This window comes from Pithys albifrons, chromosome 13, assembly GCF_047495875.1.
Source record: "Pithys albifrons albifrons isolate INPA30051 chromosome 13, PitAlb_v1, whole genome shotgun sequence".
NCBI lineage: Eukaryota > Metazoa > Chordata > Aves > Passeriformes > Thamnophilidae > Pithys > Pithys albifrons.
In genome coordinates this window covers 14915248-14931339 of record NC_092470.1, presented here as the reverse complement: position 1 = coordinate 14931339, position 16092 = coordinate 14915248, and positions in this window count along the sequence as shown.

Below are 16092 nucleotides of genomic sequence, written 5' to 3'. Positions count from 1 at the left end.
CAGTGTTCCCAGTCCGAGAGCAGACGCAGACTTTGGCTGGCTGCCTGGAGTTTAAATGTCTGTGTTTTAGACCTAGACTTCCTTCTGAGTGGTTCCAGAGGGAAAAGAAAAAAACCAAAAGTGCTTCCAAACCCCTAATTTATCCATCAATGGCCAGTTTTCTGCCATCCCTTGAATCTGAGAAAGGCAGAGAGGAAGTGTGACCGGGGACACAACAGGCCTTTTGGCTGCCCTCTTTGGCTTGGGGGTATTGAGGGGAGCCAAGGGACTCCAGAGGAAGCAGCCTGGAGCTGGGCAGGGGTCCTGACAGCATCATGTTAGGAGGAGAGGGAGAGGACAGACAGCCTTGCTGTGACTCAGCCCCAGCACTGCGTCGGTGCATCCTGCTCAGCCCTACGATTTGAAGTCTATGTCCCTGGGCTGTCCACCTCCATGAGCCCAAACATCCTTTTGGCATGGGTAAGTGCAGGAATGAAAAGGTGATCCCAGGAGGTCCTCAGCAACCCCCTTCCCAGCGATATGACATGTGAATTGTTTTCTTGAAAATGGGATCATTTATTCTCCATTTTAAACAGGGCAAAAAGCTCAATGACTCCAAACTGGCTTTGTCTGAGAACTTGTTTCAAAATCTAGGCTGTAAAGGCACATTTCCCCACCTGGGACTTCTTGACCAATCTTTCTTGTCCTCAGAGAAAGGATTAACAGCGGGAGCATATAGTGAAAAAAAAAAGAAAAAGAAAAAAGAGACAATTAACTATTACTGTAGAGTCCTCTAGTGGTGAACATTCATTTCACAAACTGCCCAAGCTCCCAAGTGAACTCGACCCTCCATTTCTATTTTAGATTTACATAAAATGCATATACGAAAATTGTCAATGTCCAAGTTCCTTGCAATTATTTTAACCATTTATGAAAGTGTGAAAGGTAATTGTCCAAAATCAAACAAACAAATCATCTTCCCCACTATCCCTTAGTTACTCCCTTCCAAGTAGCATCTCCCATCCAAGGCTATACAATATTCTTTCAGATGGGTGGTTGGAAACCCTGGATGCACTAAAAATCTCTGGATCTTGCCTGCACAGTTTCTGTTGTTGCTGATGATGAGGGAAATGATGGAAGAGAGAGAACCTATAGAACTAAATTTTCACCATATGTGTGCCAAAACCCTTGCCATTTAAAAATCCAGATAAAAGCTGGGCGGTGGTGCAGCATTATTGTGCTGAAGAGCACAGGCTGGCTCAGTCTCCAACTGCCACATCAGTGAGTTTAGGTGAGAAGCTGATTTTAGATGAGATTTCAAACCCAAGTAATTTAAAGTATTCTTCACATTAGCTTTTTCCTGTCTCCTTCCTCCCGTGTTGGCCCAAGTCTGCTTTATTTTTGTTCCTGGGCTTTATTAGTCTAAGGACATGCCCTTATGCAAAATCCATGCTCAGCACTGAGTAAAACAGTGTTTGCAGCAATTTGAATATGTGATAGAGGGGAAAAAAAGCTATTACCTGCTGTGAGGTTCCTCTGCTCAAGGGAAAAGCACTACCCTTGGCAGGAATTCCTCTTCCTAATGAGACCATCATGTCCACACCCTGCTCTCTTCTTCAGGCCTGAATCTTCTGAAATGTGTTTCAATTTCTGCTTCATAACCAAGGAAGAATCCTTACAAAGATTTAAGACTTCATTACAAAATATACTCTCACATGCTGCAACCAAATAATTGGACACTGTTTCTTTCCTAAGTCTTTTTACTTCTCCCTGTGAATAATCACCTGCCAATATTGCCCTTTGAATTCCAGCTTCTGCATTCGAATAGCTGTATTAACATCTGCTGGAGACAACCTGCTAGCCATTGACAGGCTGTGAAATTTAAGAAGCATCAAAAATACCAATAAATACAGGATCATAATATTACAAGCAGACTGGAGGATGCTGCCTCCTAAAAGGCTACTACACCCATGTTAATATGCAATTCAGAGGACTGAAGCTTTAAGAATTTTTTAAAAGGTATTTATGCTGTTCAGTATTTTCTCTGCATTTGAACTGGCATATAGAAGTGATACAGTCTTCAAGCCATGCAATAATTTGGGCTGGACCACAGGCAATCATCTGGCCCAACACTTAGCTTAGCAGAAGCCTAGCTAGACCAGCTTACTCAGGGACTTGTCTGGCTGAGCTCTGAATGTCTTTCAGGCTGGAGATTCCTCCACCTTTCTGGCTTTTTTTATGTGATACAGCACCATATATTCAAATAATTTGTGCAATGTTTCATCTTTCTATGCAGTCAGACTCCGCTCTGATTGTGAAGCTTTTCTAGCTGAAAGCTGTAATACTTGGTATGTGTTTGAATTTAGAGGTCCATTTCCACTGATTTACTTCAATTATTTTTCTTCAGACCTGACATCCCACCAGTAAGCACAGACACCTCCTTGAATTCTTCTGCTGAGAAGTAAACCTTTAAGCTTATCTCTGCCAAACCCTCAGCAGGGTCCAGATGCTCACTGGTGTCACTGATAATTAGGCTGATTTCAGAAGTGCTTACTGTAAACTTAAACTGAGCTGCCAGCCCCATATCAGTCCTGCCTGCCTGCATTAGTTCTTATATCACCTCATGTCCAAATCAATAATATTACGTACTAGTAAATAATAATGGTTTCATAAAGCTGAAGTAACAGAGATTTAGAGTGTTGTTTCAGCCACAGAAATGATCCCCTAAGGTCTGTGGTTTGGCTGTTGATTTTTCTGTCCCATAGGAGAGTTTCAAAGCGGTTTCAAAGTGCTTTTCACAGGGGGATTAACAAACAGACCATTGCCAGGGCCCTGGGAGATCAGCAATTTTTGCACCCAAGCGGGGAAGTTCCCTTTTTTTCTCCTTCCCCTGTTTTCTCCATGCCAGTGAAAATCGTGAGGAAAATAAAGTACCATATTTATGCAAATCTTCTCTTTACCTTACTCTGAATTTCAATGACAACCAGCTACAGACTCCAGATTCCATTATTTATGTTTTTCAGTAGTTTAAATTTCTTCAATTTTTTTAAATGCAAGATTTCCAGCAAAGACTCATTAAATATATATATTTTTTTCCCCACTGTAAAACCATTTTCCATCCAAAAATTGTTCACTGTGAAATTCAAACTGGATTAATTTTTTTCTCTTTACATCTACGAGAATTAAGTTTCAGGAGGCAAACTGATATGCCACAACAATTAGACTTGATGAGAAGCTCTGGCATAACAAAATTTTTCAGATAAATGAGATGTTCATTCTGAATTCCAGGATGAATTCAAGCTACTGACACCCAGAGCAAATCCCTTCCACACCTCTGTGAGAGAAAGACTGAAATTTGCTTCTCCCAGTGCTGGATTTGAAGGGAACAATATTGATTATTTCCTTAAATCTCTGGCTTACCTTACCTTCCCACTGCAGACCAGAAAACCTGAGGGGTGTGAATGAAAACCCGTGTTCACACACAAAAGGGCGATGGATCTTCTCTGTCTTTTGTAGTGAGTTTTTAGAGGCAGCTGGAAAATGTCTGGCCTTTAGAGCAGGATTCAAGCATCACCTTCCTTCAGAGGAATCTCAACACCAGTCCTTGCCACCTGTTTAATTTTGACTCTAAAGGTCTAGTTCAGACCATGAAATTAAGGACCTTTGCAAATTCAAGGAGTCCCACTGCCACATGCACAAGTTCTTCTTGAAAAAAACGGCAAGGATTAGATTACTAAAAGGGAGGAGGAGAGGACACCTTGTGGTGTGTTGTCTACCTGGGTGGTATCTTGTATTAGACTGATTTCACCCAAAATCTCTGATTCCTGGGACTGTGCAAGATTATATGACAACCCTAGCTCAGAGGCCCTTATTCCAGGGGATTTCTTAGATGCTTTCATATTAAATCAGACAAACAGTGAAACCAAAGGAATCAGAAGAGGGGTTTGCTGGCTCAGAGAAAATATTGTGCCTTCTCTTCTATGTCTACAGTTCCTTTTACCTGTTCTTAACTCCCTGGAAACACTAGGCTGTGAAGGTGCTCTGCCAGAATAAGTAAAAACACAGAGGCTTTGTTATCTTTAGAAACCACAACATCACACACCTGATCTGTTTGCAACCCAGAATTTATTAGCAGAAGAGTGTCCACACATCTGCGATTCATACAATCCACAAGAGCAGTTTGTTTCTGATGCCTTGCTGCAATTGCAGCCCTCATGCTTTCCATCAGGAGATCCTAAAATGGCTCCCAAAGGAGGGGAGAGAGGGTGTAGGGAGTGTTAATTACAAATATCTGGGTCCTGACCTCACAGCCACTGAGGAAAGGGGGACTGAGTGGGACAGCTGTGGTGGCAGGTGGAGAGTGAGCCCTGGCCCTTGTCCTCAAATCATTGTGCATCAAGGGGTACCCAGGGAGCTGCAGAGATGTTCAGAGGATGCTGCATTGTGTGTGGAGCTGCTGCATCCCACATGCAGGATCTGAGGTGCTGGTGCTGCACTGCTGCTCAGAGGGCTGGAAGCTCAGGCATCTCCAGACTTTGCTCCATATTAATTACCTGCTATGTACATCTTGTGCAATTAAAAGACAGAGCATCTCTTCCCTTCCTCAGTGCACAGGCACTGCTCTGCTGTTGTAAACACACTTCAAATTGGAGCTGGGCCTTTTGCAGGCTGAACCTCTTGCTTTTATTTCATGTTTAAAGCTAGTTGCAGATACTACCTGTGCTGCACAGGGGCCAGGGGGTTTATATTAGTTAAATGTTGCTATGGAAACAGCACATCAAACAGAAGATAGTGTTTTTAGGGAGGGAGGGAAGGAGCTGCTCCTAACAGGAAGGTCTGGAAGGACAGGGTTTGCAGGATGGTTTTTTTGTAAAGTTAGCAGAGACTGGGAATGTCTCTTGGGTTCCTGTGTCTTTTTCCTTCCTATGGCTGATAATTCCTGACTGCATCAATTCTTTCCTCTGAGCCCTGTAAGAAGTCTGAATTCTTTGGTACATCACATAATTTTGTCTCCCCCTTGAAATCTCAGAATATTCTGAGTTGGAAGAGACCCACAAGCATCATCAATGCCAACTCTCAAGTGAATGGCCCTTACAGGAACCGAACCCACAACCTTGGCATCATTGGCACCAGGCTCTAACAAACTGAGCTAATCTCAGGGTCAGTTTTCCCTAATTCACAGCCCAAACAACAAAGAACCAGCTCTGAACAACTATAATCACGGTATTGCAGTTGGACACCTGAGAAGCCAGAAACTAGAGCTCTATCCCTGGTGAAAAATGGGAGGTTTGACCCTTTGCAAGGGAGCACAGTCAGACTAATCTGAGCAGATATCCATGAAGTACTGCCCTGGTTATCCAAAGAGCTGGTTTTAAGGCATTTTTAGATGTGCTGCTTCTCCTGCTTCTCTGAACGAAGGAACAACTAAGACACCTGGCTTTGTTAGCACAGTAATTGCAATACATTTTATATAACTGAAGAATCACTTTTCCCAGCCAACTTTGAGGTAATATATAGATCTTGGTGGCTTATTTGGGATAAGCTCTTGAACCAAACTGTGGTTTATCAAACTGGGGCTATGAAACACAGAGGTGCAGTCATCCAAAGTACACATGGATGAAATCTTCTTACTCTTTCCAGGTTGTCCTCTATATATTTAAGCCGAGATGTTTCAGGGTCATCAGGTGTTTAGATTATTTCAGGAGCTGGATTTCCATCTGCTTTGAGAATTCTGTGGAGGAAGGGAAGGATCTACATAGGCACTTTGAACCTGCTGTCTGGAAAATGTGTTTCCCTTCCACACACCAGGCCTTAAATCTGCCCCAGCTTGTGCTCAGATTTTATAAAAAAGGAACCAGAGTGCATTTGGGATTGAAGCATAGCACCAAGTTCCCTTTCATGCAGCACAGGAGCAAATGGGAGGAGCTACAGAGAGCAGGTGGATAGTAGGTCTTTGCACACATCAGCCTACTCTGTCTTTGCAAATCCAACCAGATGGCTTTGAGTATGTGTGAGACCCCAAGAGAGATTAAAACTCTATGCATAGTAAGGAACATTTCCTTCTCTGAAAGATGTTATCTGAAGAGGCCCAAAAGACAAAGGGTTAGAGAAAAAACTAGTATGGTAGTATTTTCCCTGTTTCACAGATGAAACTGTTCAGGAACTGATTTTAGTTCAGGAACTGGTTTCAGTAAGGTTTTGCAGGGCTGAATTCCGTATAACGGCTTTGAGCCTGCACCTCAGGTCAGGAATGAAATAATCCAGCCAACTTTGATTTCTGTTATTTTGTCAGACTGCAGTCCAAGTCTCTCCCAAATAGTTCTCCAAACCTATACCCCTCATTTTCATCTAGCTCCAATAGAGATTTGTCTTTTGAGTGATCCCTGACCTGAGTAACTGCTGCTGAGAGGTAATATCTAACTAAGGTGTATCATTAAGAGATAAACATATCTCATAATCAGATCATCCATTTATTCATCCATCCATCTATCCATCCACTTTTATCTCTCCTTCAAATCTGGATGCAGATCAGCCATGCCACCTGCTTATCAATTAAGGAAGAACAGATTCATGGTCTGATAAATTTAGCAAGTGCCATGTAAGCTCTAATTGGTGGACATGATCCACTTGCTTTCCATTAATAATTCCAAAAGGTTCTGCTGATCTTATCAGACATTGTGTCCTCTTTGCGTTTTAATCATCACCACCCCCACTGCATTGAAATTTTCTGCTGTGACAAGCCCAGCTCTGAAGCAAGCACGTCACTGCTTTCATTGACACTAAAAAACGCCTGTCTTGTTAATAGTATAAACAGACCAGGGGCTTGGCTTTCCAGTTTAATTCAAGAGTGCTATTGGTATGAGTGGGCTATAAAAGCTCTTTTTCAAGATAAAAGACAGTTCCTCACCAGAAAAAAACCTCAAACATCTTTATGACATCCCAGTGCAAAAAACAATTGAAAAGGATTGTCATAAAAGCAAGTGTGTCAGTTGTGAACTTTACTGAATTGAGTCTAATGCAAAATTCATGCTGAGGTGTCACAAGCGAAAGGCAGTTTATTAATCCAGCTTCTCTGGAGCTAGTAGGCAGCAGTCATGGTAAATTAAGAACATATGAATATTCCCCAGGCTCATTTGGGATCCTATTCAGGACCCCTTTTGTGAGTGCAGGGGTGGGGTCAGAAAGGTCTTTTGGTCCCAAAACAGCCTTCTCTTCCTTTCCCTTCGACATATCTTTTCATACTTGTCACACAGTGGGTGCATTGGGGCTAAGTGAAGCATGATGTCTTTGCCATCTGACTGATCAGAATGCAACGCCAAGCTAACCGTGTCATGCTGCTTTATTCCAGTCATGCATTAGAAAGCATTTTATTTCTCCATTACATTTTGTGTGTTCCCAGGTTAACTTTCCCCACTGGGAAGAAGCTGCAGGGAGGATGGGGTTCTTAGACTCCTTTTTTTTTACATGCTTTTCTGATTTTGCAATGTCTTATTTTCCCCACACAGAATGGCAAATCGTCTCATAGCTGATGTGTATGGAACAATTGCTCCAATGAACGTGTGTCTGCTGAGAAAGCATCAGGGCACCTATGGAAAGAGCACAGTGGGCCTGTCAGCTCAACAGCCTTTCAGAGGGAACCACAAACACCCCAAAGCAGCAGTAGCGTGGGACCAATGCCTTCCGAAAGGGGAAGGAGGAATTAAAATGGTTTGAATTAAAGACAGAGCAGGCTTGCAAGCAGTCTCCTTTGTCTCCTGGTGCTCTTGGGTAGTAGACAGTGATGAGATTGATGGGTCTAGCCAGGAAAATGGACCCCCCATTGCTGGCAAATTACATCAAACCCCTTAGAACAGGGATGACGTCCTCCTCCTTGGAGGTTTAAGCTAACAGCGGGTCTGAGATTTCCCCAGAACCATGTGGGAAGTAGGAGGGCTCTAAGTGTGGCTGGCTAAGGAATACAAAGTCAAATTTATCTCTACCAGTGTCCAGACTGATACCTCTTATTTCTAGCTGGACTGGAGCAGCTGACTGAGAAGCTCAAGGTGGCCATGAGTGACTGCAAGCAGGAAAGATGAAGGCTGTGGAGATGCAGGGAGGTGAAGAAATTACTTAGTGTGGGTGTGAACTGGGGAGGTGGATTACAGATTACAACAAGAGAACTGAAGCAGAGATGTGGTTTACTGAGATCTTGAGGGCTTGAAAAAACTTTTACAAAGGAAAGTGGGTTTCAGCTTATTGAAAACTAAGTAGGTAAGAGCCTCAAAGAAAGAAAAGGCTTCTGGAGCTGGTACTCTGGTGTGAGTCTTATTAGAAGACGACCTGGATGTATTAAATAGATGTTAAAGTTGATCCCTTTCTGTTGTCTTTATGGATGTTACCCAGAGTGGCTTTTATCAGATGTGCATTTGGCTCAGCACTGGAGGATAATTGCAGCTAAATAGTCTATAAAATGAGATCTACAAATGCTATAGAATGTGAGCTGGCCAAATTCTGTCCCCATTTATATCCATGATGTTTCTCTGGTATTCCCAATGGCAGAATTTGTTTGGGATGTTATGGAGGGTAGATGGGAATGCATTCCATGATTATGACAATGAACTGCTTTGTGTCAGCTGTTCCAATGACTCAATTCATGATTTTCAGAATCTCACTTAACATTCATGTGCTGTGATTTATTCAGCTCTGCTTATTCATGTTGACCTGTCTTACACAAGGAAATTACTCTAGAATTCCTTGGACACTGTGGATGGAGAGTTTTACAAACTGCAGTGCACAGACAATTTCAGCTTGGGGCAAAAAGGAGCAAAATGTGCCACTAAGTGATTTCTCTCACCTTTACTTGCTGAAGGCTCTGAAGTGTGACACCCAGTAGAAAAGAAAAATCATAGCGTGTTGGTCTTCCTTGGCCCCAGCTCGTGCAAAGATGTAGTATTTACTGCTCTGTGTGAAAAATCTAAAATGAGTGCTCTTTTTTTGAAGGATGGAGATCTTACACTCCAAATTAAGGACTGCCTTGAAATGTGCTGACATAGCGAGACCTTGATACAGGGTGAACTTCAACGAACAGCAGTAGTATGGATTTGGTAACAACAGATGTGATGTGCCCATAGTTTTTTGGGAGATTGGGATACCTTTATCTAAAAGACACAACACCTTCAGCTGCCTGAACTGCAAGTGTACTGTTATTTTTCTGCTCTAATCCCTACGCTCTGGATAGCTGATGGAATAGGAGAAAGGTTACACGAATCAGCCTCTGAGGAGGGGGAATTGGGCGGTGGGTGCTGTCCCGGCTGGAATCGCAGCAGCGGGTCTCGCTGCACTCCGAGCATCCCCCTCGCTCCGTGGCTGCCTTGGGCTGTTCGTGTCCCGGCTCCAAGGTTTAGTCCCCACAAGATGGCACTCGCCGCCAGCGCATCCCTGTGCCCTGGCGGGATCCACGGCGCGGACAGGCAGCTCCGCTCCTGAAGCATCAGAAGCCATGAAATAATAGAATCACAGCATATCCTCAGCTGGAAGGGACCCATCTAAGTCTAGCTCCTTGCCCTGCACACCACTCCAACCCCAGCATGTGCCCGAGAACGCTGTCCAAACGCTTCAGGCTGTGACCACTTCCCTGGGGAGCCTGTTCCAGTGCTCAGCCACTTTACTGGGTGAAGCAGCTTTTTCTAATATCCAGCCTAAACCTCCCCTGGTATAGCTCCAGCCGTTCCTTTGGGTCCTGGCCCTGGTCACAGAGAGCAAACTTCGGAGCTGCCCCTTGTGAGAAGCTGCAGCCCATGATGAGCTCTGCCCTCACCCTCCTCTCCTCCAGGATGGACAACCCAAATGATCTCTGCCACTTCCCCTCCAAACTCTTCACTGTATTCATAGCCCTCCTTTATATACTTATACTGTGGCCCCCAAAAGGAACCAGGAGGATGGAGTGACAGGTGTTTGCCATGGGGAGTCTCCTGGAGAGCTACCTCAGGTTTTCAGTGTGGACATACCTCTAATATGTATGTTTTTCCCTGAAAGAAAGATGAAACCAGGGCCCCTCTGTGGAGAATGGCATGTCTCTGCCTTTCTCACTGTGCACATTTTTGCGGTTAGGACAATTCTCCCAAATAAAGGGAACTGAGTTAGGTATCTCTGCTCATGCCAGCTGTCAGACTGGCCCCTCCTGGCAGGGGTGGCCTGGAACCAGTGCAGTTACTTGAAGCAGAAACACTCCTTGCTCCTTTGGAAATCCCTGTTTGGCTTGAAGTGCATTAAAGCATTTCTGAGATAGAGCATTTTGGGTCTTGTGGTATAAATTTGTGTATTCAGCATTTCTTTGTAGACTGTGATTTGAGAATCACTTTCTAGTGGAGGGATTTGCTATATAAATAAGATAAACACATGATAATTTATGTGGCAAGCTTAATTACATGATTATTTTCACTCTCGTAAATGTGTATAACCTACAGTTGAATATTCAACAAAATTATAGCTTGGGCACTGAAGAGATTCCCCTATCACTAAAAATATGTGCTTCTTAAAGAAAGGTTTAGTAAATTGCCACTAAAGTACAGGAAATTGGCTTAGCTCTTTCAGTGGAATATTTGTCTTAAGAAGCACATCATGGGCAGTAGGGCTGAGAAGAGTCACTGAGGTCTGAAACACATGAACTCTTGCAGCAGCAATATTATCAGCCCCTCTAAGACAACCTATGGGACTTAATTTTGTTACAGATTCTCTGGAGGACTATCAAGAAATTGCTTTATGAGCTGAAATACCCATGCTATTATAGTCACAATATGAAACTGTATGACTAGATTGCAATCACTTGTGTTTCTGCAAATCAGAGTCTCTATTCTGCCTATAGTATTCTTTCTCTTTCTGCAATAAAATACTCTGAAGAAGAAATAGAGACCAGGATAAATTTTGCTAGTGGTACAGCACAGTGGGATGAAATGTTTCAGGACATCAAGTCCAGAATGTAATAGCAAAAAGATGTTATGAAGTTCATTTTTTTCTCATAATAATTGTGGCTTTACAGAAGTCTCAGTGGTTGAATTATTTTAACATGTTATCTAAGCGAATTCAGCCTGCTTATAGCCAAGATGGAAGCATCCAAAAATTATTTACTCTTTGGTGATCTATATACAAATAATTTGATTTCTCAAAATGATTGATTGTTTTCCATGAGTTGAGCTGCTTTTCTCCAGATCATCCATATTTGCATCCACATACATTTACCTCATCAAGCTGAATTGAGAAGCCAAAATAATTTCTTAGTCCTTTAGCTGGTGTATTTTGTGCCACAATCCCTTCAGTCAGGCTGGAGGGTAGAAGTGCCATGAGGTGAACCTGGGCTTTTACCACAGAGATATGGGATAAGCAGATTTCTTGCATCCTTAGTTTCCTCCAGCAGCTTCCAGCATTACCTGTAGCCCCATGAAGAACTGGAAAAATCAGCCAGACTTCTTGTAGAAGAGCATTTGAGTTGGCATATCCCTCACAGGCTATTAAATTACAGCTACACTGTATTGTCTTTCCCTCCTCTTTAAGTGGCAGCAAAGATGAGGTAGTGCCTGAATGCTTCCTACAGGAGATATTTAAAAAGTCAGAGAACTTTTCTCATTGTACTTTTCCTCTGCTTCCTTAATCAAACACCACATTCTAGTTAATGTGCAGTTTCCAAGGCAAACTCAGTTTTGATCGAGTTGTGTTAACTTTGAAAAGCTAACTGACTCCAGCTTAAAATGGATGCCCTTAAAGAAGGATAAAAGGCCTTTTTTATCAGTGTTGAAGGAAGTAGTTCAAAAGCAGAGATGGTTTCTTTCTGAAGACAAAGAAGCTCTTTCTCACACACCTTGTGCATTGAAAGGGATACTTTGCAACTAACTGCCCATCAGAGAAGAATTCAATGAACTGGAGATGAAGTGACAGTGTGTTGGAAATTTTATTACTATAGCTGGAGTAAAGAAAATTTAATGCAAAAGAATGACCCCTCATGCCCTTCAAATGACCTCTTGTTTCAGTCCTTTTTTGATTTGTTTTTTTCTTCCCCTCTTTGTGTTGTCACTTGGTCTTTTTCCTGTCCAACTGGACAGAGAGAGCTACTGGTGTTCTTACCATGTCATACTATGAACAACCCTGCACAGCAATATGAAGGGAGAGAGAAATATAGAAACAAATTCTACCAGCTGTTTAGGCAACCAAGATTAGAGCCTTCAATTTGGAGACACAAATTTTTTACACGGATGAGGCAATTATTGGTGGAATAGGGCTTTTTAGAAGACTGACTCCCCTGCGACTCGATTCCCATCAGTTCCTAAATGAATATTTAATTGCCCCCTATTAAGATGCTTGTTATCTGTAAAGCAGACAATGCCACTGTTGCTGGGTTTGCCAGCTGGTGAAATTGGTGACATGTTAGATTAGAGCAAAGGACCGTGACTATGTTGGAGTGGTCTGGTAGATTATAGAAACTCAGCAGAACAGTTTGGCTTTGCTGACATCCACAAGATACGGATGCTTAAACCAATGGGACCACAAGAGACTGATTTAAATTCCTGCTCCTCCTACCAGGAAAAAGATATCCTTAAAATTTGCTAGCTTTTCCAAAAAAGACGTGTAAGACAGTTGAATTCCTAAGATCCTTCTCTGGCCTAGATTTCTCTTTCTACATTAGACTTATGAAGATAACTTCATTCCTCAACCAGTGTCTTAAATAAGATTTCTTTGTTTAAATGACTTAAAAAATGGGAAGAGACAACACAGGCACACAAACACTCACGCACACAGAGAGCAGCCCAGGAGCATATGAGGCACGTTCATACGAATTGTTAGAGGCAATACTACACTAAAGTTGGAGGATATATAACTTACCTATGATTTGATAATGGGGAAAATTAACCATTGGAAAGAACTAGCAAGGGAAGCTGTAGTTTCTTCAGGTGAAAGTCTCTTCAGTTCCCAGATCAGATGCCTGGACAGTTTTGACAGGCACAAATGCTTAGACTGAACAGAAATACCAGGTTGAATTCAATGGTCTATGATCTACAGAAGCTTAGACAGTTAGAGCTACTGATATTTTCTCTTTTCAGTTAAGGCTCTAGGGATTTTCCTCTTTCCTACTTTCATATCTGACATAGATCAAATGGCACGGAGGAACCTATTTAAAAGGAGTACACGTGACCTTGAACAACCAGGTGCAAGGGTTACTGGGATCACAGCAAAGAGCGAATTCCCCCCTTATTTTGGGTCCTGATCTGGGTTTGAAGGGCAGCAGGCTCTGAGATACAGCTAACAAATCCCAATAGCAAAGGCAGGAAGGAATAGGTACAGCGTCCTTTCACTGCTCTTTTTTAGCTAGAGGCAATGCAAGCAAAATCATCTCCTGCTACTTGATCTGAATTTGCATAATATCAGATTGTATCCATTTACCAACTTGATGTACTTCACCCCTCTAATACGTTTATTTAATGTATTTAATTCCTTTTGATGCATGAGCAGTGAAAAAGCATCCTGATATGAGTTCTAAGTGCTATGTCAATTATTTAAAATTACACCCAGCCTGCACTGTAATCAGCTTATCCCACCTTTCAGTAACAGCCTGTTATTAAAGATAACCATCACTTTGCTTCTCTTTAGTCCCCCTTCCTGCTCTTCAAAGAGCCGAGGAAGTCCACGTGCTGGGTGTAGTGCCCATGGCATAGGTGTCTCTGGCAATTTTTGACCAGAACCAGGAGGGTTTTAAGGGGTTTTTAGGGTTCCATGAATATTCCATCCCTTTTTACAGGATCAAGGGATGACAAGCATCTCTGTCACAGCCGCTCTAGCTAAAAAATTTACCATGGGTTGGAAGGTGTTCTTCCAGAGGATGTGAAGATTAGAAATGGAATCTTTGCCTCCTGTAAGTACTCTCCTTTACCTCAGGCAGGTCTGCTCCCAGGTGGAGTTGGTGAGGAACTGGCTCAGAGGATAGAAAGCAGCAACTAGTATGAGGATGCTTCTTTCCCTAGTTCCTGTCCATGTTCTGGCCATGCTCTGCAGCCTTTGGGAGACTTCCAGTGGCTTATTTGTTTCTATGTATCAGCCAGCTGAAGCATTCTACCATTCCCTTGAAATCCTGCCCACAATACTCCTCCTACATACACCCTTTGATTCCAGCTGCAGATGGGAACGAGAGAAGAAAAGGGCAAAATCATGATAGTGAGGAGGTGGAGATCAGAGACACAGAGGAGACAAAAGGTCTAATTAAGTGTGCCCTCTTTTCTGGAGCTACAGCCTGGTTTTTGTTATGCACATGGTTGTACACTGGCTTCCAAGTTTATAAAAGGAGAATCTGCTCTCCCAGCCAGGGCTGAGGAAGAACTCTTGCCATCCCCTAACCCAATAAGATAGTTACTGGCAGCATCTGCTACATTCATATACATCTACTTATTAATTAAAGATACATAGGCTTCAATTTGAAGTTAAAGTGACACATTTAATAGTATATTTCAGAGCTTGTTAATGCTCAATGAGAACTTGATAGTCACAATAAGTTTGCATAATAAAAATTTTTGTCCTGATGTTAAAGTACTACACATTATGCAACATGCATACAGATGAGGAAAAGAGGAAACCTCTGAATAATGTGTTCTTCTGCCTTCCTAGCTGAAGCAGCAGAGGTGTTAGTCAGAGGCACTTCATTTCCAACTTGTGCAAAGGCAGGAGCAGCATTTGTTTCTGCCTAGGGTTATATGTGCACCCAAGGATCTGCATAACTTGACGGGAGAGGGCAAAACTGTAAGGAAGATGAGAGCCTGAATGTTCCTCTGGATGTTCTTTCCTATACATCTCTGACAAATATTATGTTAACTGCAAAAATACAGGGGGGCTTCTGAGGATTGGATTGTAAAAGTGGGATCCATGGTTTGTGTGAACTTGGAAAGTTAATTCTGAATTGCAATAAATTTTCCATTGGCTAAACTAACTTCTTATGCCAAAATTACATTTCCACACATTTACTATTCATAGACACTGAACAATGTGATGGGTAGATAAAAACATGTAGCTTAAATAAATTATAATTTTCAATGTTAAGGGAACAAAAACAATTTTAAACCACTTTGTTTCTTTTCACCATATTTCTATGCACTTGTGTCATTTCAGGCACTTGAGAAACCTGCTTCAGTTTCTGTTTCATGTCAGTTTTGGTATCTGCTCCTCATTGCTTTTGGCAATTTGTTCTCCAAACTAGACCTGAATCTTCTGTGGGTATTATGTTTATCTGATTTCTCATATTAAAATTTACTACGGAATTTGTAAAGTGTGAGACTTGCTATTTTTAATAACATTTCACTAGCTATTAAGCTTTCATAAAATCTAGGAAGCTTTCATGCTTTTGATGGGTAATGTTGTGTTTTAAAACACTTAGTGAGAGTTCTCCCTTGACAAAGAGCAAATAATATTTTGTATTAATGGAAAATCCTCCAAAGCTTTTGTCTTTCCCATATATTTAGTAAATCTTAAACAAAATATGAGCCCTGTAGTGTATTTTATGGCTTATTTTCACACTAACTACTGTTTTATTTTAACTAAATGCTTTTGTGTCATTGCATACTACTAAAAATAAAGTCATAAAAAGGAACTGTGCTATATAGTACAGGCTCCTTTGTTCTCAGTGCTGTGAGATTTGATATCTGCAGTAAAGATGAATTCACCATGCTTAGGAAAAAAAAATCACACTTTAGGAGAAAAGATGTATTTTAAAAAGTCTTGTGCTGACCTCAGCTTTGAAGAGCAGGGCAGCTTTCCATCTATTCTCTGGTCCAAGGCCAAATTTCTCCTCTCAGATTGAGGCTGTGCTGCAAATTTCATGTAGTAGTTTCATTCCCTGTGTGGCTTCCTGAGGGAGACCTGGTGACACCAACACAGAGCAAACCCACCAAAGATCTGCCATTCCCCCACTGGCTGCTGGACAACATCAGGTGTGAGAGCATCCGCATGCTGGTGGAGCTTCTTCCCCATGTAATGTGGAAGGATCCCCCACTCAAGCCATGCTCAGTGCACATACAAGGAGGATCCAACGAAAAGGAATATTTTTCTGTGTTGTGTCTGAGCAGCACCATTTCCATGGGAAGGACTGAAGAATGCACTGAT